The sequence below is a fragment of the Heloderma suspectum genome, chromosome 2 (genome assembly GCF_057233095.1).
Source record: "Heloderma suspectum isolate Gila_16-S chromosome 2, 16-S_ref, whole genome shotgun sequence".
Classification (NCBI taxonomy): Eukaryota; Metazoa; Chordata; class Lepidosauria; order Squamata; family Helodermatidae; genus Heloderma; species Heloderma suspectum.
Window position 1 is genome coordinate 288,875,133 of NC_139459.1, and position 25,712 is coordinate 288,900,844.

The following is a 25,712-nucleotide window of genomic DNA, read 5'->3' on the forward strand; positions in this document are numbered from 1 at the left end:
GCCGGAACGGTTCACAAAGCCATGAAGGCCAACTGTACTTGTTGTTGCTTTGCTGTATTTTTTAAATGAGAAATCCCATGCCTTGCTGTAACTTGGCCTATAACTAAGCAAATATAACTGAAACAATTGCATATTTCTTACCTTTTTAACCCTGCCTTCAATTCTCTTCCCTTCCTCTATTTCCTCTGGGTTAAATTATAGATTTTAAGCTCCTCGGGGCAGGGATCTGTCCTCTACCACTACGTAAAACACTTATAATTCATGCTGATATTGTATTTATTTGTTTGTTTATATAAAATGGGTGCAACATAAATTTGATCTGTCTTCCACACTCTTGTCTGCATTCACACATGACCAGTGATGGCCAAACTTATCCCAGGTGAATTCGTTATTTCCTTGAAAAATAACAAATTCATCCAAGTTAACTCAGATGAGAGTTCTCCTTTAATAAGAACCTTTGTTCTGTGCATACAAGTTTTTGCACATGTGCAATATCAAAGTGCATCTCGGGAGCTGTAGTTTGGAAACACGTAGTGCATCATGACATCATGATTACCACATTATGTATCCCCCTTCTGATTGGTTGTTTTTGGGTGGCCTTTCTACGTAATGGTATGAAATGAGAAAAGGGGTGTGTATACACCTACCTGGCTGTTTCTTTGAACGTGACTGGTTGTGTTAAAGTGACATCATCACATTTTACCTTAAGCAAGAGATGGGTTAATCCAACCAACACAGCACATGTGCAGAAATGGCGGTGTTTAGATGCAGACTGCACATGCGTCAAAGCTCATGATCGATTCTGAACGTAATAACAAATTTGTAAAACACCGACCAAGGCTTGTTACAAAGGTGAATATTAGGAAAGAACAAGTTTTGACCAGCGAGTAGATTACTTACAAAATTCAGCAACATCACTACACATGACACAACTAGCAAGAAAGAGGTTCACAAGCACAAAACACTTGTGCTCAAGGTACTGGGTATGAATTTAACTCAAATTAAGGAAAGAAACATTAATATGCAAATTAGTTATTGGCTTGGTCCAAGAGAAGCCTAAGGGCAACTCTACTTGCACAACAGGCCTTTTCTTGGCTCCAATGCAGCTTTTCATACCCCCCAAAAGCTGCTCCTGGAGGGGTCAAGGGAACCTCAGTGTGGGATGGGGCATGCAGGGTGCTGCAGTGGAATGTGAGAATTGCCAGAATTCAGGGAGGTTGCCTTGTGCGAGCAGAAGTGCCTTTTCACTGGCACAAGATACATTCGGTTCCAAGACATAATGAAGGGGGGGGGGGAGTTGACTTTTCCTCCTTCCTCTTCAAAATACTTTTAAATTTTGTAAGCATTGGATGTTATGACAGGAGACAATAAATCTCAAGTCACTAAAGTAGCTGACAACTGAAAACATACTCAATGTGCTGTATCGTAATTTCAAGAAGAGCATACTATTGTTTTAGAACAGTTCACAGCACACCCACAGTCTAGGCAGAAATTGCGTAATGCAGTACGTGCTGTTACTGTAGCAACATCAATGATTACTCCCAGTGCAAGGCATAAAAAAAAGAAGAGAGTTCTCAAAATACTTACTGTCCTGTAAGGGAAGAATGAATGCCTTAATCTTAAGCAACTCTAATGCATCCTTCAAAACAAATCATGTATTTTTCATAAGTATCAGCTTACCTGCCTTGGTACATGGATATCTCTCCCTTATATGCATGTATCACCTTATATTTTTAAGTCATGGTTAAAAGAGGGTTATACACAATAGAAAACTCTCAATTCACATCTCTTGTTCTAAACCCATTTATATAAAACAAAGATTTAAATATCATGCTTAAATATTGTATTAATAGGATTTCAGCCTTCAGCAAACAGGAACTGGTGGACTAAAAATTTGGACCAATGAAATATTTCTGGGCTGTAATTCCAATTTACATAATATATAAAAGCAATAGTAAATGAGTCTCAGCTGAATCTGTACAACACTGAAAATATTTAAGGACTGGAGGAATTTAACACAAATTTATAATACTTATTATTTCATTTGTGTTTGTAGTGGCTTCTCCAGTTATTGGAGGCTGTTATCTTTACAAACATAAGAGCAACCTGCTGGATCAGACCAAAGACCTATCTAGTCCAGCATTCTGTTTGCACTGTGACCAACCTGATGCCTGTGGGAAGCCTACAAAGAGGACATGAGCACAACAGCAGCCTCCCACTCATGTTCCCCATGAAGTGGTATACAGAGGCCTACTGCCTCTGGTACTCAGGGTAATGCTCAGCCATCATGACTAGCACCCGTGGTTAGCCTTCTCCTCCATGAATTTGTCTAATCCTGTTTTAAAGCCATCAAATTAGTGGCCATCTCTACGAACAGCAAACAGAGGTATACACTGTGACACAGCAACCCACTCACACAAGCTGTTTAATGTGCTGTATGATCAAGCATGCAAATTATCCACAGTGAAGCAAGCCAAGGACTAATAAAATTACTCTTGTGTGAAAATGGGAAAGCAAGAACACAGCCTAAACTAAATAAGATAAGATCATTTTTTCCTTTCTTGATCCAGTCACACAAAAGTGGGCTGCCCTAAGTCCTTGGGTCCATGGTCTATTGATTTATGGTCCTCTATTATTTTCCCTTACTCCTGTTCCCCAGCAGTTATCTTCCCACCCTCTATATAGGAAAAACACTTTTCTGCTAAGCATCCAAAACCATGTATAATATTTAAAAACCCATAGAATAGTTAGCAGCTAAAATATCACATGAAACAATTGAAGACAGCAGATCAGCAACTTCTAAATGCCAGGCAAAAAAAATGGGGTTTCACTTAATTCCTATGATTTAAAAATGAAGTCTAGCAGATATCCTCATGGATGCATTCCCTAACTGTGGTGTCAGTACTAAAAATACCTTGCTCTGGGCTGCCACAGACCACACGTAACTAAATAATGGTATCTGAAGCAGGGACACGTCCTAAAAACCTCAACAGAGGGAAGTGTGAGGGTAGACTTTGCTTCATGTACACTGGACCCAGGCAGTCTAGGCCTTACGTATGCCAGCATCTTGAAGTGAGCCGTGAAACTAACTGGAGGTGAGTGCAGCTGCCATAGCACCAATGTTGCATGCTCCCTGTGTATAACTCCAGATTATAGACAAGAGGCCACAATGTCTGAACTGTCTTGGAAAGCAGTACTACACACAGCATTTTACAGTACTCAACCCACAAGGGCATGAATTATACCGGCCAGATCCCTATCCACCAGAAAGATGAGTCAAAAATTGGATTTAATGGCTGGAAGATTCAACAGGCCATCTTAGCTACCTGGGCTTACAGGAGCACAGCTGGATCAGTTAGTACTCCGAAACGCGTTCTACCAGAAAATGTAAACCACCACCAAGGATAAGTAAACTGACCTCTCCACGATCCACCTGATCAGTATAACTGTTTTACCTTAATTCAATTTTGGTTTATTAGCTCGTAATCAACCCATTACCAAGTCCAAGCAGTGGTTCATAATTGGGAGTGCAGCTTCTGGATTGACTAAATAGGAAAAACATCTTGATACTGATGGCACCACACTCCTAATCTACTTATGAGCTCCCCAGCAGCTTCATCTAGATCAGTGGTGGACAATTTGTGGCCCTCCAGATGTTGGTCTGTAACTCCCATCAGCCCTCACCACTGTCTATGCTGGCTAGGGCTGATGGAAGTTTCAGTCCAACAACATCTGGAGGTAGCCCACTCCTGATCTAGAGTTTAAATAGGGTGGATGACAAGATGGAACCTATAGGACAATTCACAAGGATGAAATAATAGTTGCCCATGAATGCCTTCGAAGATCACCCTAATTAAGTAGGGCTAGAATCACTGCAATACAAGGCCACCCTTGACTCTTCCAAACACTCCACAAAACGAAGGAGCCACGCTTCTATCTCCTGCTGTAAATCATCTACCAAAACCATTGGAGCAGTATGGGTGCCAAAAACCAGCTTCAAATGGATCTAGAAATGGTTATAGAAAGCTCATGTACCAGGACACTAAGGAGGGGTGAGGCAAGTCTACTCTTCTAATTAGCTTGCATGCAAGGAGGAAACTTGGGGCTATGTAAATCCCTACTCAGCCATGAATCTTACCTTGGACCAGTCAGTCATGAGCTCTCAGCCTAATCTGCCTCACAGGGTGAGGAGGGGAGGTGCATGTATGCCACCTTGAGCTCCTTGGAGGAAAGGCGGGATATAAATGTCATAAACAAGCACGCATAGGACAGTTATAGTCACTGGTGTGGGTGTTCCAGAAATTTTCCTAATGGGCTAAATCGATTGGGATCTGATTTAGTATGGTTTATTTGACTTATATTTGTTTTTTGTTTTTTTAAAAACTTCTAAAAATATATGCCATGTTTTATGTGCTGCATAAATATTTCAAGAGATTTTCTGATAGCCATATGTAGTTCAACTGAAATTATTTGATTAGGGGAAAAATCCATTATATATGAAGTATACTTCCTAGAAAATAAATTTCTATATGAAAATAATTAATTACAACTTTGAAACTGCCCAGATGACTGCTATTGTATCCATACATTATGTTCTTTTATGAAATCATGCATTTTAGAAGTAGAACATTTTTCACAGTACAATATAGCAATGGAAGAGGAGGCTACATAGAGAGCAGGGCTGCAAGAAGAGTCATAACTTTCAAGTATGTATCTAAGAACTAAACTAGATAAGATTATGTAACTTCCAGAATCTTATCTCCCATGGTTTATATGAGGGAATGTCTTAGTTCAAAGCAAATCAGACTGGGGAAATGGTGCCAGAAGAGGAGGCTTTTAAACCCTTTCCCCAGCACCGTTTTCATGGTGCTCACCACAGCTGCTATTTCCCTTGGGGGAGGGGGATTTAGAACAGGGGCAAAATGGGATTTTCACCATGGGGAACATGAAATTACTATTCTTTCCTTCAGTTCTTCAGCACTTGCTGATTTCTTAGTGAATGCCCACAAATAATCAAGATTCTCATCCCTTTTTATAGGCCTTCATTGATGTTTGAGGGACAGACCAGAAATGAGGCCAGCAGTCTGTTTTCTTCAAAGAGAGAACTGGCCCAATTACTTAGAAAGAGGGGAGTGAGGTTTGAGTTTAACAGCAAAAGAGGTTCATGGGTGAGAAGTGGAGAACAGCTCACCCAAGTGCTTTTCACCCATCCTTTTCCGGTCACTTTCAGTATCAGAATGCAACTGAAAATAAAAAGCACTTGGAGAAAGAAGCTGTGATGGAGAAGTTCTGTACTCCTAATCTGCATGTCCTTTGCGGTTTTAAAATAACAGGCTCCCTGGCCACATTTTCTATGCAACTGGGAACTCCACAGAACTGCAATCACCTGACTAGTCTGACCCTGTGACTAGTCCATATTGTGAGGCAGTGACCTTAAAATCTGTGTTCACAATTATTGCTCATAATATTTCTTTTCATCGGTAGGTATAAAAATGTGTTGGCTTTTCCCCTCATCCTTCCATAATTGATGTCACTCTTGATGCATACGTAGCTCAATACATATTATAACAGCAATGTTTGGGGTGCCAGGATTTTCTACCTAAAAAGGCACATGTAGTCTAGGGTATATTTAAATTGAGAGAAACAAAGTTCTCCCCCTACATTAAATTTATAAAGCATTTTGGAATTCTCTAATAGTCAAAACACATGTAGTGTAAACAAACACAAACAATTTGAGACAATTGAAAAACAAAATAAAAATCAATATGGGTTCATCATAGAATATGATGACCACACAAACTGTATCCAAATACTCTATCCAAGCCAACCCTAGAAATACTGGAAATTTCATTTTCTACAGATATATTCATACAGAAGTAGCTGTTTACGTGTCTGTTTGATCTACTGCTGGCAGGTATGATGTGAGCAACATCTGGATTTGGACGATGACATCAACACAAGGTTACTCATCTTAAGGCTGCAATCTTATCCCCATTCACCTGGAAGTATGCCCCAGTGAACTCAGTGGCTTATTCCTGATTACACTGTTAAGGTCTCAAGAGGCTCTTGCAGAAAGCTACACCTCAACTCAAGTATACCATAAGGCAACATCCAAAGCCAAACTAGAAAACATCCAAGTCTACAACGATTGGGTCTGACCAAAGTGTCTTTTGTATTTCAGTGAACTGTTCTATAAAATTTTTATTTTTGTCAGGACTAAGAGGTCAGGCCACATTTGTGAAAATATAGCTCAGTTATTCCTTCAAAAGAAATAAACTAGTTGCAGCTCACTCACCCATGCAGATAATCACAAGCTGTCTTGGCTTGGTTTTTATCTCCTATTTTTCTACAACTTGGCAGCATGTGGGTGCCTAATTACTGAGCTATTTCAACCCTAATTCTGATATGGTCCAATACACATCACTGACGAAGACAAGCACTGTCCTTAGAAGATTGGTCATTTTCTAGAAATATGAGTTACTATGCTATAAATGGTAAATATTTTGACTTCAAGGTTTTAGTGATTTTGCTTGCACTTTCTCCTAGTGTTAAAACATAATTTTGCCATGACTATGGATTTCATCTAGACTCAGTCATACTTAGTGTAGACCTGTTGAAATCAATGTTATTCATTACTAACTTACGTCCCATTGTTTGCAATGTGTCTAAGTATGAATAAGCCTGGGTCCAACCCTATGTAAATAAGAGGCACAGCCCAAATCTATAAAAGAGTGGTGTTGAAACAAGAAGGATCTGTTATCTCCAAGTTTTGGAAATCCTTGGAGATGCTACAGAAATGCACAAGAATTAAAATCACATGGCCTCTCACCATACCCCGAAACACTGCTAATAGTATGCATGAACCATGCTATACCTAGTCCACTCAAATTTGCCAGGTTCAAACTTTCATGAAGCTCCTAGGATCCACATGAAGCTTTCACATCAGGAAACCACATGCAATGTTGAGTTGCCTGTTGCAAGCTGACAGGACTGATTAACCATTTTCAGTTTTCTAGTTCACCCATTTCCTGAACAAACATCCATACTAATTGGTAGTTATGAAAATAATTTGAGAATACATTAGCAACTAGAGCCTTTATATTATACAGAAGCATTCCACTTTAAGGAACTGCATGTCCTCCACCTCTTTGGCAGACCTTTGACTAGTTTGGAAACGTGCAGGTCAGAAGAGTTCCGCTCAAACCACAATTTCCTTTTCATCTTTAAGACCACATTTACCAGAAACAAACATACTCCTCAGATTACATCTTTTGTTTTATCCTTGAGAAGGGGGATATGTTCTTCTATTTCTGTCATCCACTTGTTTTTAAAAATGTCATAAAAACTTAATAGAGCTTTTAAGAAAAAGGAAGCTACGGCATTCCCATTATTAGTATCACAGCTGAAGAACAGAGTAATCTACTTTAGAGTAAGGTTACACTAGCTTAAGCAAATTTCAAGTAGGTGAGTAAGATCTGCGACTAAGTAAAGTTCTTCCATCTGTTCTTTTATTTAGTTAGGACTTTTCATTATTATGGATCTCTTTCCTCACCTTAATATTTCAGAGATTGAAGCGAAGTGTGAAGGGTTCAATTTACTTTCCACAATCAAAAATGATGTTTCTGTGGGAAAGAACATTTCAAGAGTATTTGAATATTGTTATGGTTTGCAGGAAACAAAGCACGGCATCTTAGCTCCTAGCATCTCCAATGGTTAAATCTGATTGATTTAAAATAGGGTCATATGCATATGGAAGGAGGTAGTTCAAAATGAACAAACTCATTCTTTGCTTTACCCAGGTGATGTTCACTGCTTGTTCTTTCCTGAGTTAGACCCAGTACAAACATAATGTCACTAGATCCTTTACCCATGGTTAACAGATCAGAAACCACCACCCCGCCCCGATGTCCTCTTCCCTTCTCCCCTCTATCCTCTTCTCACCAATTCTGGGCCAATTCCCTCTTTCTTTCCTTTTCAGTATTAACCACAGTAGAGCTAATAACTACCCACAGTTAATTTTAAACTAGAATTCAACATCTGTTTACAAACCTGGTTAAAGGCAGCCATGTTTAGCACTGGCCTCAGTGCAGATATATTTCACCATGGTTAATACTGTTAAAGGAAGGGAGGGCTTCATGCAGGAGAAATGCAGAGGGAGCATGCTAGCCTAAGAGGTACTCCAGATCTCTTTGGCATGGTTAAGAGACTGGGAAACATGTCCAAACTAGGCTGTAGAATGGCAGAAGAAGGAATTCTCTTCAGGCTGAAATGACAGTAAAAACTGTAAGCCAAATTTGCTTCACCTCATCACAAAGAGTTAGAGAAAGATCCTGAAAACATAGTGAATAAAATGCCAAAGATTTTCCTCAATGTTGAGAGCCCAGAAGAGCTAGCACCAATTCCCAAGGGGAAGAAAGTTGGCTAAAACCAGAAGGATTCTACAAGCAAAGTTAGTCCTACTTAGAGTGGACCCATTGAAAAGAATGGAAGTTAAGAGAGACTAACATTGGGTACAACTCAGAAAGATTGCACTACCAGTCTCCTTGCAATAATGAAGGATCAGTAAATAACAAATCCCCACCCTCAAGTAGGAAAAACAAACATTACATTTCATGCTCAACACAACCCTTATACAATATTAGGCATTTACATCTGTGGTATATTAATTTAAAATACAGATAATTAAAAAAACAAAACTTCCACAAGTGTCTTCCATGTCAATTAAACGATGTTTTTTAAAAAATCCAGAACAGTTTACCACAACATACTTTTTACATTTTAGAGTCTAAATATATTATACCTTTGCTCTTCAATATCTAAATGAAGCTGCTGAGGATTTGGAGTGAAGCGTCACAACAGTACAGTAACAACACCCAGCTCTGATTAATTTCAAGTGCCAAACCTGTGCCTCAATTCAGTAATGAGCTGGATGAGGGCCAATAAACTGATGCCACAGACCAAGGCTCTGTGGGTAGATGGTTCTGTCGTTCAGGGAAATGGTATTTAACCAGATATGGGTGGATCTGTACTATACCTGAAGGAACAGGTTTGAAACTTGGGGGCAGTGGTCTCACAGAGCCAGGACTCACAGGGATACAGCGCCAGCACATCTGCCATCCTCGTCATACTTCCCTGTTTCCTCTGAGCTTAGCTGCAATTCTCACAGTAGCTGCAGGGAAATGAATTTTCCCAGCAACACTATATTGTTCCTTATTGAAATGCAAAGTATTTTAAAGTGCCTTGGTCTTGAATGGGCAATTAAGACCCGTTAGCTTTGCTTCTGGTGAAGATAAAACTGCTAGAACTGGTTTGCTGATAGGGAGCAACATAGCTGCTGGCATTTTTGGACTCTCCTTGGGATGTGGCTAAGGGGGTTGCCATGTTGAGCACCTCTGCTTCAAAATTTAGCACTATAACACTGCGGGGGGGGGGGATGATCCTCATTGTCTTTAGAAGCCCGGGTGACCTCCGTAGCATTGAGCGCCTTTCACCAGTTTTGGCTAGTGCGCCAGCTGCCATCTTCTGTTGGATAGAGTCTGCCCATAGTTACCCATGCCCTGGTAACACCCCTGTGGATAACTGTGATGCATTAGGACTGTCCCTGAAAATGGTTTGGATGCTTCAGTTAACGCAGAATGCAGCAAACGGGAGTTTTAAGCTCACATCTCACCAGTCTTCGAAGTCCTTTACTGGTTGCCTATTCACTTACAGGCCCAATTTGAAAGTGCTGGTCTTTACATTTAAAGCCCTAAATGGCTTGGGGGATGCAAGAACTCGAAGGAGCACCTCCTCCCATACTAACCTGAACACATGCTAAGGTCATCAGCCTGTGCCCTTCTCCAAATACCACCTCCAGCACAAGTAATATCTGTTACAAGGGAAGGTAAAAAAGGTAAAGGTGTCCCCAACCAGTCGTGTCCGACTCTCGGGTGCGGTGCTCATCCCCGTTTCTAAGCCCAAGAGCCAGCACTGTCCGAAGACGCTTCCGTGGTCATGTGGCCGGCATGACTGTACACCGAGGTGCACGGAACGCTGTTACCTTTCCCACCGAGGCGGTACCTATTTATCTACTTGCAATTTCTTGCTTTCGAACTGCTAGGTTGGCAGAAGCTGGGACTGAAGACGGGAGCTCACTCCGTCACGCAGCACTCGGGTCTCCAACTGCTGACCTGCCGACCTTCCAGTCTGCAGTTCAGCGTCTTAACCACTAAGCCACCATGGCCCCTTGTTACAAGGGAAAGGGATTTTCAATTATGGTTGCCCAGTAAGATAATGAGAGGTACACCTTGAACCAGCTTTGCTGTCCTTTAGGTGCCAGCCAAAAAAACCCTTTTATTTACACAGGCATTTTAAAACATTTTTACTATCTTAATTAAATATTTTAAACTCTCTGACTTTTAATTGCATTTTATCTACTAGCTGTTTTGTATGTTTTGTTTTGGTTTGTTGTTGTTTTGCTTGTTTTAGTTTTTCTATTGGACATCTGAATGTCAGAGAAAACTCCTCTTGTTGGATTAACAATCTACAACTTCGCCTTACCAGTTTGTTTACATTTTTGCAAACCTCCATGAAATAATTAAACGGCAGTATATAAATGTTTTAAATAAACAAACAAGAAAAATAATTATTAAGTTAACATTTATCTCCAAGAAACACGTGTGACAAGACAGACAGCTGTGAAGATCCTGTGTGCTGATAAAGAATCCATTTTCCATGGCCTTAAGGATAGGCATTCAGTCTTCCTGGATTTTGCAAGCATTCTTGAAGAAAGCATGAACTTTCTAGAAATTTACCAAAGCCACATTACAGAATGAAATATTAAAGCTGAAAGGCTGTTACGTTAAACACCACTCAAAGTTATTTCTCAGACTAACAGTAAGAAGTGCACTACAGATAAGCCCACGATCTCCAATTGATTTTTTTTTTCTTTTTAAGAATCTGCAGTATTTATTACAAACTAGATACTGGGTTAGATCCAGAGAAGATCAAGCAGAACCCTGCTTATGCATCAGGGATCTCCTGGCTCTACAAACACACACCAGTAACCTGCATACCCCCAAAAGCCACTCCTGAGGGTCTGTAAGCAGGGGTGGGTGGGAAGCTGCAGCAGCAGGGCAGGGAAATCAGAGGAATTTGGCAGGGCTGCCCTGCACAAGTGGTTTTCTATTCATGCAAAACACCTCTCTACATCCAAGACTTTCAGCATGAAATTCTGTATCAGCCTTATATTGGCAGAAATAGCTAGGATAATGAAGTTATTATCGAAAACCAATAATATATCTAAGTGTTACAATGAACATTTAATTTTAACATTCCTAACAATAAATAAACTGAAGGCTGTGTGTTTTGGTTTTACCAATAAAAAATTATGATGATTTATGATGCAATCTAGCATTTTTAAAGGAGCCTTTCAGGAATAACTTGTCTATGAAATACCTTGTCTATGAATTCTGACTACAATTATTAACTCTGTTAAGGTATATCACAGTTAGGAGAATGATCCAGTTAAGCACATTTAAGGACTAGTTCTCTTTGAGACAGTAAACCTGAGTCTGGACTATAGACTACACGTGTAGGTTCACATGATTTAACAATCTTCCAGATACAACAATTCCGTACACAAAGAAAACTAGATGTCAGAAAGCAAGATTCTATGCTAGCCTTCTCCCTGACGTGCTAACCTTCTATACAATAGGAATATTACTTCTCCCCACTCCATGGGGAAGTATAATAGAGTCACTAGGGTACTTGTGGAAACAGAGGGGGGAAAGGACGCTAGCAAAATAACCTGACCTTTGCAGTGATGCTCAATCAAGCAAAATGCCGAAGCTAATTTGAAGGGGCAGGACTAATAACACTAGACACCAGCAAGGCGCAAATAAAGCTTGCTCCCTTGAACAAGGTATGGAGAAGGCGGAGACAGGGCAAGCAGAGACACCTAGAGAAAAGAGGTGAACCACCCTTAAGGAAGGTGCATGGGGAAACAGCCAGAGAGAAGACTCCACCAGATACTTCAGGTTCCCATTTTGGCCATCATGGACTCCAGATGATGTGCACAAGACCCAGGTTGAAGGAACAAAGAAGAAGGACCTGGTGGGAGAGCCATATGAGGGAGATGAGCCAGCACTGCTAAGCCTTATGGAGAGGAAGAATAGTAACTTGGGTTTTTATGTTTTCCCTTACTTGTAGTTTGCTTTGTAGATAAACAACATAGACTTTAACTAAAGCGGTAAACGGCAACCTTGTCAAACAGAAATAAAGGCCATTCATAGGGTTCTAGACCTGACAAGTAATTCCTGGTGGAAGTTGTTGTCCAAAATATCTGCCTTCTTTGCATGACCAGCCGTGGGTTGTTGAATTCCACTTCACTGGGATTTGTCTTTTTAAAAATGTTTTAACTTTTTAAACTCTTTTAACCATTGTTTTATTCTTATGTTGTTCACTGCTCCAAAATCTTCTGATGAGGAGCGGTATATAAATATTGTAAATAAAATGAAATAAATAAATATCTGGGGGGGCACCAGGTTACCTACCCCTGCTCTATATGATGCAACTCCTTTTAAGGGGAGCCACCTCATAGTAGTATGAAGGCAAAAACTATTTCCTCATTTGGTGTGGTCAATCACCTGTAGAGAGAACTTATTTATAGCACATGCATACTCACTACATCCACCAGAAGCATGTCCATACTGCATCTAAAGCTTAAATGAAATAATACACATCTCACAAATCTTCCTTATATAAACAAACAGTTCATCCGTCCTGCACTAATACTGTCAAGTTCATATGAGTATGCAATGCAGCAACAGCAATCACAAAGGACCAGCAGTGCAAAGGGCTGGATGCACTTGATCTCATCTGATCTTGGAAGCTAAGCAGGGTCAGCCCTAGTTAGTACTTGGATGGGAGACTGCCTGGGAATCAGGCTTCCTGCATTGAGCAGGGGGTAGGATTCAATGGTCTTGTAGGCCCTTTCCAACCCTATGGTTCTATGTATGTATGATTCTTTCATTGCAGTTGTATAGTGTTAAATCCATCACCGTGCTAGTGGAGGCCTGCTAGTGCGATGGGACTTTCTCCCTCTCTCCTGCCGTTCTCCCTACTACCTGAAGCCCCCTGCAAGGGATTTCCCAGCACACGGGGGCAAGATTGTCCCCCTCCCAGTTCCACTGACAGCAGGACAACACAAATGGATTCAACCCACTGTTTGATAACTACATTGTTTAAGAGCACCTAATACATTATATGAAAATGTATCATAAAAGCAAACGATTCTGATAACTATCCTACCACTACAATGCCAAAACTTTTAATATACCAAGTGACTCAACTCATCTTAGAAAATACATGCAAAACTTCAGATTGTTTGGTTCTAGAAGACAACTTTGGGGGTGATTCCTAAGATTTCAACAATATAGGAAGAGATCGATATTGTTATAAAATACTATGGGCAGAATTCAAAGACCAGTTTTTCCTCAAACAGCAGCTATCACCACCATCCAATACTACATGGCAAACAGAGGTGAATTTCAAAAGCAGTTTATGATCTGACATAGGAATCAGCACTCAAGCCACCACTGGTTGTGCACACACTCTCCCTTTCCTTTGGCTCCTAGGCCTATGGCTCTATTCTCTGGCTATTTTTTTCCCATGTTAAATTGAGAAAGAGGCTCCTGATGAGATTATAAAGTTGCCAAGAATAAGAGCAGTGACTATATTAAAAAAAAAAAAAAGAAAATGTGTGACACATACATGCGTGAATACTTTCTGCAGTCTTTCCAGATGACACATGCAAAGCATTGTTGTTTATTCGGTCAGTCGCTTCCAACTCTTCGTGACTTCATAGACCAGCCCACGCCAGAGCTTCCTGTCGGCCATTGCCACCCCCAGCACCCCCAAGGTCAAGTCCATCACCTCCAGAATATCATCCATCCATCTTGCCCTTGGTCGGCCCCTCTTCCTTTTGCCTTCCACTTTCCCTAGCATCAGCATCTTCTCCAGGGTATCCTGTCTTCTCATGATGTGGCCAAAGTACTTCAGTTTTGCCTTTAAGATCATTCCCTCAAGTGAGCAGTCTGGCTTTAATTCCTGGAGGATGGACTGGTTTGATCTTCTTGCAGTCCAAGGCACTCTCAGAATTTTCCTCCAGCACCACAGTTCAAAAGCATCTATCTTCCTTCACTCAGCCTTCCTTATGGTCCAGCTCTCGCAGCCATAGGTTACTACGGGGAATACCATTGCTTGAACTATGCAGACCTTTGTTGTCAGTGTGATGTCTCTGCTCTTCACTATTTTATCAAGATTTGTCATTGCTCTCCTCCCAAGAAGTAAACGTCTTCTGATTTCCTGGCTGCAGTCAGCGTCTGCAGTAATCTTTGTGCCTAGAAAGACAAAGTCTGCCACTGCCTCCACGTTTTCTCCCTTTATTTGCCAGTTATCAATCAAGCTGGTTGCCATAATCTTGGGTTTTTTGAGGTTTAACTGCAACCCAGCTTTTGCACTTTCTTCTTTCACCTTCATCAGAAGGTTCCTCAGCTCCTCCTCACTTTCAGCCATCAAAGTGGTATCATCTGCATATCGGAGATTGTTAATGTTTCTTCCAGCGATTTGAACTCCAGCCTTAGCTTCATCAAGCCCAGCACGCCGCATGATGTGTTCTGCGTACAGGTTGAATAGGTAGGGTGAGAGTATACAACCCTGCCGTACTCCTTTCCCAATCTTAAACCAGTCCGTTGTTCCGTGGTCTGTTCTTACCGTTGCTGCTTGGTCGTTATACAGATTCCTCAGGAGGCAGACAAGATGACTTGGTATCCCCATACCACCAAGAACTTGCCACAATTTGTTATGATCCACATAGTCAAAGGCTTTAGAATAGTCAAGAAAACAGAAATAGATGTTTTTCTGAAACTCCCTGGCTTTCTCCATTATCCAGCAGATATTGGCAATTTGGTCTCTAGTTCCTCTGCCTTTTCGAAACCCAGCTTGTACATCTGGCAATTCTCATTCCATGAATCGCTGAAGTCTACCTTGCAAGATCTTGAGCATTACCTTACTGGCATGTGAAATAAGTTCCACTGTTCGATAGTCTGAACATTCTTTCGTGCTTCCCTTTTTTGGTATGGGGATATAAGTTGATTTTTTCCAATTCGTTGGCCATTCTTGTGTTTTCCAAATTTGCTGGCATATGGCATGCATCACCTTGACAGCATCATCTTGCAAGATTTTAAACAGTTCAGCTGGGATACCATCATCTCCTGCTGCCTTGTTATTAGCAATGCTTCTTAAGGCCCATTCAACCTCACTCTTCAGGATGTCTGGCTCTAGCTCACTGACCACACCGTCAAATCTATCCCTGATATTATTATCCTTCCTATACACATCTTCTGTATATTCTTGCCACCTTTTCTGGATCTCTTCTGCTTCTGTTAGGTCCTTGCCATCTTTGTTTTTGATCATACCCATTTTTGCCTGGAATTTACCACCGATGTTTCTAATTTTCTGGAAGAGGTCTCTTGTCCTTCCTATTCTATTATCTTCTTCCACTTCCGCGCATTGCTTGTTTAAAAATAATTCCTTATCTCTTCTGGCTAACCTCTGGAATTTTGCATTTAATTGGGCATATCTCCCCCTATCACTGTTGCCTTTTGCTTTCCTTCTGTCTTGGGCTGCTTCCAGTGTCTCAGCACACAGCCATCTTGCCTTCTTGGTTTTCTTTTTCTTTGGGACGTGTTTTGTTGCCGCCTCCTGAACAATGTTGCGAACTTCTGTCCATAGTTCTTCCAGGACCCTATCTACTAAATCTAGTCCCTTAACTCTATTCTTCACCTCCACTGCATATTCATGAGGAATATTAGTGAGCTCATATCTAACTGATCTGTGGGTCTTCCCTATTCTCTTTAGTCTGATTCTAAATTGTGCAATAAGAAGTTCGTGATCTGAACTACAATCAGCTCCAGGTCTTGTTTTTACCAACTGCATAGATGTCCGCCACCTTTGGCTACAAAGGATGTAGTCAATCTGATTTCGGTGTCGACTGTCTGGTGAAGTCCATGTAGAAAGTCATCTCTTAGGTTGTTGGAAGAGAGTGTTTGTTATGCACAGTGAGTTGTCTTGGCAAAATTCTATCAGCCTATGTCCCGCTTCATTTTGTTCTCCCAGACCATTGTTGTTGTTCAGTCGTTCAGTCGTGTCCGACTCTTGGTGACCCCATGGACCATAGCACGCCAGGCCTTCCTGTCCTGCACTCTCTCCCGGAGTGTGCTCAAGTTCATATTCATTGCATCGGTGATGCTATCTAGCCATCTCATCCTCTGCCGTCCCCTTCTCCTTTTGCCTTCAGTCTTTCCCATCATTAGGGTCTTCTCCCAGACCATGCTTGCCTGTAATTCCAGGTGGCGTTTGACTACCCACCTTAGCATTCCAGTCTCCTGTAATGAAAATAACATCTTTTTTTGGCGTACTATCCAGTAGGTGCTGCAGATCCTCATAGAACTGATCTGCTTCTGCTTCTTCAGCATCTGTGGTTGGGGCGTATATTTGGATCACTGTGATGTTAAATGGCTTGCCCTGAATTCAAATTGAGATCATTCTGTCATTTTTTGGATTGTATCCAAGCACTGCTTTAGCCACTTTATTATTAATTATGAAGGCTACTCCATTTCTTCTGTGGTCCTCTTGTCCACAGCAGTAGATCTGGTGGTCATCTGATGTGAAGTGGCCCATTCCAGTCCATTTCAGTTCACTGACACCCAAAATGTCTATATTTAATCTTCACATCTCCCCAATAACCACATCCAATTTGCCCTGACTCATAGATATTACATTCCAGGGTCCTATGGTGTGTTGATCTTTAGAACATCGGATTCGTCGTTCACCACCAGCACCATTGGCTGCTAGCCATCCTTTCGGCTTTGAGCTAGCTGTGTCATCACATCTGGGGATAGTTGAACTTATCCTCTGTTCCTCACCAGTAGCATTTTGACCATCTTCTGACCTGGGAGTCCCATCTTCCGATGGTATACCAACATATCTCTGGTTGTACTGATCCATTTAGTTTTCATGGCAAGAATACTGGGGTGGGTTGCCGTTTCCTTCCCCACATGCAAAGCATACAACAGCCTTAATTAAATATTTTTGTAAGCTTCTTTTGGAAAGTTGAGAATTATACTTATACAGTATCCTTAATATTGGGAGTCCGAATTTAGGATAGTTGTTATAATTTAAATCCCTTATATGTACTACAGTATATTTGCAGAGTTTTAACATGCTACACAAGCAAAGTGGCTGTCTGATGAAGCTTTACAAGTAGCTGAGGAAAGAAGGGAAGCGAAAAGCAAGGGAGAAAGGGGAAGATACACCCAACTGAATGCAGAGTTCCAGAGAATAGCAAGGAGAGACAAGAAGGCCTTCTTAAATGAACAATGCAAAGAAATCAAGGAAAACAACAGAATGGGAAAGACTAGAGATCTCTTCAAGAAAATTGGAGATCTCAAGGGAACGTTTTGTGCAAAGACGGGCATGATAAAGGACAAAGAAGGCAGGGACCTAACAGAAGCAGATGAGATTAAGAAGAGGTGGAAAGAATACACAGAAGAACTATACAGGAAAGATCTTAATGTCACTGATAGCCATGATAGTGCGATCACTGAACTTGAGCCGGACATCCTCGAGAGTGAAGTCAAGTGGGCCTTAGGAAGCATTACTAACAACAACGCTAGCGGATATGACAGTATTCCAGCTGAGCTAGTTAAGATCCTAAAAGATGATGCTGTTAAAGTGCTGCACTCAGCACTGTTAAAGTGCTGCACTCAGGGGTTTGGGTTTGGACTTGATGGCCTTGTAGGCCCCTTCCAACCCTATGATTCGATGAGTCTATTCTATGAGTCTACGAGTCTATCAGCTCCCACACTCAAGCAGGAAAGTTTACTATGCCCAGTGGGGCAGGAGCGTGGATATACAGAGTGAAGAGGCTGGCACAGTCCCACCCTGTATCCAACATCGCAGAGTGTGGTTGGCACACACGCCATGGTTGGAGGTAGACCAAGGTGGCGGGCCTAATCCTGTCTTTTGCTATTTGCAAACAGCAGACAGGCTGCACATTACAACACCAGGTTGTTATTGTTGTTCAGTCGTTAAGTTGTGTCCAACTCTTCGTGACCCCATGGACCATAGCACACCAGGCCTTCCTGTCCTGCGCTCTCTCCCGGAGTGTGCTCAAGTTCATATTCATTGCATCGGTGATGCTATCTAGCCATCTCATCCTCTGCCGTCCTCTTCTCCTTTTGCCTTCAATCTTTCCCAGCATCAGGGTCTTTTCCAGGGACTTTTCTCTTCGTATTAGGTGGCCAAAATATTTGAGCTTCAGCTTCAGTATCTGTCCTTCCAATGAGCACTCAGGGTTGATTTCCTTTAGTCCATCTCTGTTAATCCCAAACTGGTAGGAACCATTCATTCAACAAAGCTGCAGCTTGTTTTCACTCCAGCTCATTAGATTTCTATTACCCCAACTCTGTTCCCCACTGTAGGCACAATTTAAAAATGAGTTTTCCTGAAATAAATTGTGAATCATTTTATTTATTATTTATTTGTTCATTTGATTTATACCCTGTCTTCCCACCAAGGAAACAATGCTCAAAGCAGCTAACAATAATAAGAACCAACATTTAAAATAGCAATTACAACGTAGTTAAAACAATCATAAAACACAATTTAAAAACACAACAACTGAAGAATAAGAACAGCACCCAACCCAACAGAGCAGTTTTACTTGACTAAAAACATATTTGCCTGCCGGCAGAAGAACAACAAAAAGGGAGCCAGCCTAGCTTCCTTGTTCAAGGAGTTTCACAGCCTGGGAGCAACCACTAACAAGGCTGCTCCCAGGTATCCCCACCAAACACACCTTTTGAGCAGGGCCTCCACTGAAGATCTTAAAACCTGGACAGGCTTGTATGGGAGAAGGCAGTCTTTCAGGTAGCTTGGTCCCAAGTTATATAGACTTTACAGTTCATAACGAGCACATGCTTCCTGCAACAGGCCCTGGTCAACAGTCTGGCCACAGCATTCTGGACCAGCTGCAGTTTTAAAAGGCAGCCTCACATAGAGCTCATTACAGTAGTCCAAACAAGATGTAACTAAGGCATGCATGACCGTAGCCAGATCACACATCTCTAGGAATGGGCACAGTTAGCACACTAGACTCAGTTATACTGTGGTCATTTTCAATAAGTCTACTTATAGCCAGTGTGGATATAATAACTAGTGGTTAGACGTTCAGGAACTTGTAAATTCTGATTAAAAGTTCAGGAACAGGCCATGCAATCACATACCCTCCCCCACCACACCTGCACAAACACTCAATCCCTTTTCAGAAGTGAATCACTTTTGTAATGTTGTACAAAATAAGATGAAGGGATAAGCCTGAATACTAGATGTTATGAAACTTTTCCTATGAACATGCTGACTCAAACTCAGCCCTTTCCAGAGAAATGTATCGCCATTACAAAAGGCACTACATAATTTACAACAGAGTATGTCTAAGTAATTCCTTCTAAGGAAGATACTGAAAATATATAGCCAAGGCAGAGTTATCCTTAGGAGACAAGTCTTATCATTACGCAGGTCTAAGCTGCCATCAAGAGCAAAAAGTAACAGTAGAGTGGGGAATAAATCATTCATTACTACCACCAACCCTCTGTTTTGTCTTGCATGTCAAAGTACCAACCTAAACAAAATGGCTGCCATGTAAATTAAAAAAATGGCCCTATGTCTCAGTCCACCAACTTTTTTTTTTTTTTCAAAAATCTGAACCTGCATATTAAGCAGCATGGGTCTTTAAGGCCAGTGGATGTCAAGAAAAGCACCAGAGGCCAATGGCATTCCTTAGCAGCTAGAAGGCCAGCAGGAAGGGAAATAGTATAGACACATGTAGACATTTGTCTAGGGTGGCCAAATGTCTAAATCACCACATCATCCAACAAATGGCCCAATTGTTTGCAGAGTTACCTAAATCCTCTGATGTCAGTGTGCTTAGATCTGCCTAAATCTACATAGGATCAGACTGACAGGTTTTCATCTCAAGATACATGCGCTGGCAAACATGTCCACTAGGTACCTCCATTTAACATTTCAGAATATAGACACTTCCATCAGAAAACACACTCAGATGAAAACTTCAAAGCCAGTGTTACATTTTGCATATATCCAAACCCATAACAACTTTCCTGCACTCTAGTTCTTCCTCAATCTTCTGGCCACAGCCCACTCTCTTCCTTCTTGCTTAAGCCATGAGCTTCTAGCTTAAGCCATGGCTTTCTGAAGCACTCTATCACATTCAGCTCAACAAAGAGCTACATTTTACTTCTCAATAATTACATAGCTACTGGAAGACCTAAAAACGAATTTTAAACTAATTAATTAACAGATGACAAAGAAAAGGCAGAGGTGCTCAATTCCTACTTTGGCTCAGTCTTCTCCCAAAAGAGGGTCTATGACCCCCCTGGCAAAGGCGAAGTACAGGCTGAAGGGGCAGGATTGCAGCTTGAGATCGACAGGCATATGGTCAAGGAACACCTCATTACTTTGAATGAGTTCAAATCTCCAGGGCCAGATGAACTGCATCCTAGAGTCATAAAGGAACTGGCAGAAGAGCTCTCAGAACCGCTGTCTATTCTCTTTGAGAAATCATGGAGGACCGGGGAAGTGCCAGATGACTGGAGGAGGGCTAACGTTGTCCCTATCTTCAAAAAGGGTAAAAAGGAGGAACCTGGGAACTACAGACCAGTCAGTCTGACATCAATCCCTGGGAAAATTCTGGAGCAGATCATAAAGCAATCCATCTGGAAGCACCTTGACAACAATGCAGTGATTACTCGAAGCCAACATGGATTTGTCAAAAACAAGTCCTGCCAGACAAATCTGATCTCATTTTTTGATCAAGTCACCTCCCTTGTAGACCGTGGGAATGCTGTAGACATCATATACCTCGACTTCAGCAAAGCTTTCGACAAAGTGCCCCATGATATCCTGATGAGCAAACTAGCTCGAAGTGGGCTAGATGAAACAACGATCATGTGGATCCACAGTTGGCTACAGAATCGGACTCAAAGAGTGCTTATCAATGGGACCTTCTCAAGCTGGGGAGAGGTAACGAGTGGGGTACCGCAGGGCTCAGTCCTGGGCCCAGTGCTCTTCAATATTTTTATTAATGACTTGGAGGAGGAGGTGCAGGGAATGCTGATCAAATTTGCAGATGACACAAAATTGGGAGGGATAGCTAATACTTTGGAAGACAGAAACAAAATTCAAAGTGATCTGGATAGACTGGAGTGCTGGGCAGAAAACAACAGAATGGCATTTAATAGGGACAAATGCCAAGTTCTGCACCTAGGAAAAAGAAACCAAACGCACAGTTACAAGATGGGGGATACGTGGCTCAACCACACTACGAGCGAGAAGGATCTTGGAATTGTCGTCGATCACAAGCTGAATATGAGCCAACAATGTGATGTGGCTGCAAAAAAGGCAAATGCTATTTTGGGCTGCATTCATAGAAGCATCGCTTCCAAATCCCGGGAAGTACTAGTTCCCCTCTACTCAGCACTGGTTAGGCCTCATCTGGAGTACTGTGTCCAGTTCTGGGCACCACACTTTAAGAAGGATGCAGACAAGCTGGAGAGGGTTCAAAGGAGGGCAACAAAGATGATCAGGGGACTGGAAACAAAGCCCTATGAAGAGAGACTGAAAGAACTGGGCATGTTTAGCCTTGAGAAGAGAAGACTGAGGGGAGATATGATAGCGCTCTTCAAGTACTTGAAAGGTTGTCACAGAGAAGAAGGCCAGGATCTCTTCTTGATTATCCCAGAGTGCAGGACACGGAATAATGGGCTCAAGTTACAGGAAGCCAGATTCCGACTGAACATCAGGAAAAACTTCCTGAGTGTCAGAGCAATACGGCAATGGAACCAATTACCTGGGGAGGTGGTGGGCTCTCCCACACTGGAGGCCTTCAAGACGAGGCTGGACAGCCATTTGTCAGGGATGCTCTGACTTGGATTCCTGCATTGAGCAGGGGGTTGGACTCGATGGCCTTGTAGGCCCCTTCCAACCCTACTATTCTATGATTCTATGATTCTAAGTTCTCCCAGTGGAACATCCAACTCTAACGTAACCTTGATTAGTGCCTTCCGGCAAAACAAAAAAGATTGTACTGTACACAGTGGAAAACCATATTCTGGTCATTTATCAAATAAGAACCTTAGGCTGATATACCAACTATGCCCTTATCTGGACAGAGATAGCCTAGCTACATTTATACATGCTCAGATAACCTCTCATTTGGATTACTGCATTATACATGGGGCCGCTTTTGAAAATGTTCCGGAAACTTCAGCTGGTCCAAAACAGGGTAGTGAGACTGTTAACAGGGACTGTCCAACGAGATCACATTATGCCAGTACTTTTCTAGCTGCACTGGCTGGCAGTCCACATACGGGCCTGATTCGAAGTGCTATTAACATTCAAAGCCTTAAACGGTTTGCGCCCGGTTATCTGAAGGATTGCTTCCACCCATATGTACCTGCCCAGACCCTAAGATCATCTCCAGGGGTCCTTCTCCAGGAAGTGCCAAAGGAAGTGAAGTGGGTGGCTACCAGGAAGAGGGCCTTTTCTGCTGTGGCAGTCCTGTTGTGGAATGAGCTCCCTAGGGAGGTTCACCTCGCACCTATGTTGTACACCGTTCAACGCCAGGTGAAGACCTTTTTATTTTCCCAGCATTTTAGCACTCTAGCCTTTTAGCTCTGCTGTTTCAAACCTGTATGTAAATCTTTGCATTCCTGCTAGGTTTTATTCTGGTTGTACTTTTATATTTTATTTCATTTCAGTTATTATATTTCTATACCACCCCATAGCTGAAGCTCTCTGGGCGTTCACAAAAATTCAAACACCATTAAAATACATTATATAAAGTATAAAACCATTCACATAATGACAGAGAACAAATAGCACACACAACAACAACAACAACATTTATCTAAAACAATTTAAAACCATCAGCCAAAAACAATCAAAGGGACTCATTATATACTGCCAAATGCCTGAGAGAAGAGGGCAGCTTTAACCTGGCAACAAAAAGATGACAATGTTGGTGCCAGGCAGGCCTCGTCAGGAAGATTATTCCGTAAATGGGGGGGCCACCACCAAGAAGGCCCTCCCCTTGTTGCTGCCCTCTCAGGCTCCTTCAGAAGAAACTCCCAGAGGAGGGCCTTAGATGCAGAGCATAGCATACAGGTCAGTTCATGCCAGAAGAGGTGTTCCGTCAGGTACTGTGGTCCCGAGCTGCATAAGGCTTTATAGGTCAAAACCAACACTTTGAATTGGGCTTGGAAGCATATAGGCAGCCAGTGCAAGTGGGCCAGAATCGGTCTTATATGTTCAGATCTTCTGGTCCCCACTATCAGTCCAGCTGCCGCATTTTGCACAACCTGTGGCTTCAGAACCATCTTCAAAGCCAGCCCCACGTATAGCACATTGCAGTAACGTAACTTGGAGGTTATCAGAGTATAGACAACTGAAGCCAGGTTATACCTGTCCAGACAGGGGCATAGCTGGGCCACCAACCAAAGTTGGTAGAAGGCACTCCATGCCACTAAAGCTACTTGAGCCTCAAGTGACGAAGATGGCTCCAGGAGGACCGCCAAGCTACAAACCTGCTCCTGCAGGGGGAGTGTAACCCCCATCCAGAACAGGTTGAGAACCCTCCATCCAGTCAGGAAAACCACCCACTAACACCATCTCAGTCTTGTCTGGATTGAGTTTCAGTTTGCTAGCCTTCATCCAATCCATTGCCACAGCCAGGCACAGATTTAGCACATCCCAGCCTCAGCTGAAGAAGATGAAAAGGACAAAGAGAGCTGCGTGTCGTCAGCATACTGATGACAACACACTCCAGAACTCCAGATGACTACAGTCAACTGTTTCATGTAGATATTAAATAGCATGGAGAACAAAACCGACCCCTGTGGAACCCCATAATGGAGAATCCACAGGGCTAAGTAATATTCCCCAAGCACCACCTTCTGGAGCCAACCATCCAAGTAGGAGAGAAACCACTGCAATGCAGTGCTCAGACAATCATCCCAGAAGGATACCATGGTCAATGGTATTGAAAGCCGCTGAGAGATCAAGGAGAATCAACAAGGTCACACACTCCTTCTCTCTCCTGACATACAGGGCGACCAAGGCTGTTTCTGTGCCAAAACCCGGCCTGAACCCCGACTGAAACGGATCTAAATAATCAGTTTCATCCAAGAGTGTCTGGTTGGTTGGCAATCACCCACTCAAGAACCTTGTCAAGGAAAGGAACATTTACCACTGGCCTAAAATTATAAAGATTTTCCAGATCCAGGGTCGGTTTCTTTAGGAGTGGTCTCACCACTGCCTCTCTGAGGCAGCTCGGGACCTCTCCCTCTCACAAGGAGGATTTATCACCTCCCTGGCCCAGCCAGCTGTTCCTTCCCTGCCAGTTTTTATAAGTCAAGAGGGGTAGGATCCAATCCGGAAGTGGTTGCATAAACCAGTCCAAGGACCTTGTCAACATCCTCGAGCTGTACCAACTGAAACTCATCCAAGAAAACTGGACAAGGCTGTGCCCTGGACACCTCACCAGATTCACCTGCCATAACACTGGAATCTAAGTCCTGAGGATGCAAGAGATTGTATCCTGGAAGTGCCTAGCAAAGGAATTACAGCAGGCCTCAGATGGATCTACAGTGTCCTTAGGGCCAGCATGTAATAGGCCACGAACTACCCTGAAAAGCTCCGCTGGGCGGTAAATGAAAGATTGAATGGAGGCAGCAAAATGTCGTTTCTTTGCCATCCTCACTGCCCCGAGTATACCTTACCATAGGCATACACTACGTATTGTAGTTTTAAGCGTTCGTATTTTATATTGTTTTATATAGCACTTTGTGGTTTTAATGAACCACCCAGACAGCTTCAGCTATTGGGTGGCATAGAAATTAATAAATATACAAACCTGGTCTTAATATCCACTTATGGTGATATCCACTCAGTTGTAACACTGCACTATCCTGTCACAATTTGTCCTTTAGGAAATTCCATGTGGACATGTTAAGGGGGAGAAGAAATTAAGGGTGCAATCCTATCAGATTGATGCCTGTCAGATGGAGGGCTCCAATCCCAGAGCCCTCTATGCATTCTAAGCCCTGCTAGCAACAGGCAGGGTAGAAGGAACCACAGAGGGTTTTTCACCTCCCATTTCTCCCAAACTGAATTTAACATTATACATACCTCTGAGCCCATCTAACTCTCTTATCTTGGCAGGAATTGGGAGCTGAGAGGCCTGTAGACCTACAGTCTCACCTCTCCCCACCCTGTCCTGCCCACCGGCCCACCACCTCCCTCCCCCATCCGCTTCCAGAAGTCGGAGCTCAGACCTGGGAGATGTGCCACTGTGGAAAGCTCCAGTGGCTGGGGCAGGGGGAGCTGGGAAGTACAGGATTTCCCTGTCCAAGGTTGTACCTCTGTCTTTGGCTTCAGGGGGGAAGGAAATCTCCAGAATCCTGTGCCTTCTCAGACACCATCTAGGGGCCATAGGAATGCTCTCTAAATCAATACATTAAGTAAAGGAATTTTAGAGTATCCACTCTGCCTTTCTCCAGTGCAAATACCAAAAACATTACTGACAATGGACC

The 25,712-nt window shown here is 42.4% G+C and overlaps 1 protein-coding gene across 10 annotated transcripts in view; it reads right to left on the reverse strand.

The window, feature by feature from the left end:
• Positions 1 to 25,712, reverse strand: part of PFKFB4 (6-phosphofructo-2-kinase/fructose-2,6-biphosphatase 4) — a 105,496-nt gene that overhangs the window by 76,635 nt on the left and 3,149 nt on the right. For 2 of the 10 annotated variants that reach the window (XM_084839815.1, XM_084839816.1), the window contains exon 2: positions 7,553 to 7,622. The exons of 6 other annotated variants lie outside the window; for them this stretch is intronic. The gene's annotated coding sequence lies outside the window, so the exon portion shown is untranslated. Of the gene's footprint in view, positions 1 to 7,552; positions 7,623 to 8,049; positions 8,264 to 25,712 lie in introns of those variants that run through there. 2 more of the 10 variants (XM_084839820.1, XM_084839818.1) reach the window with 2 other exon arrangements.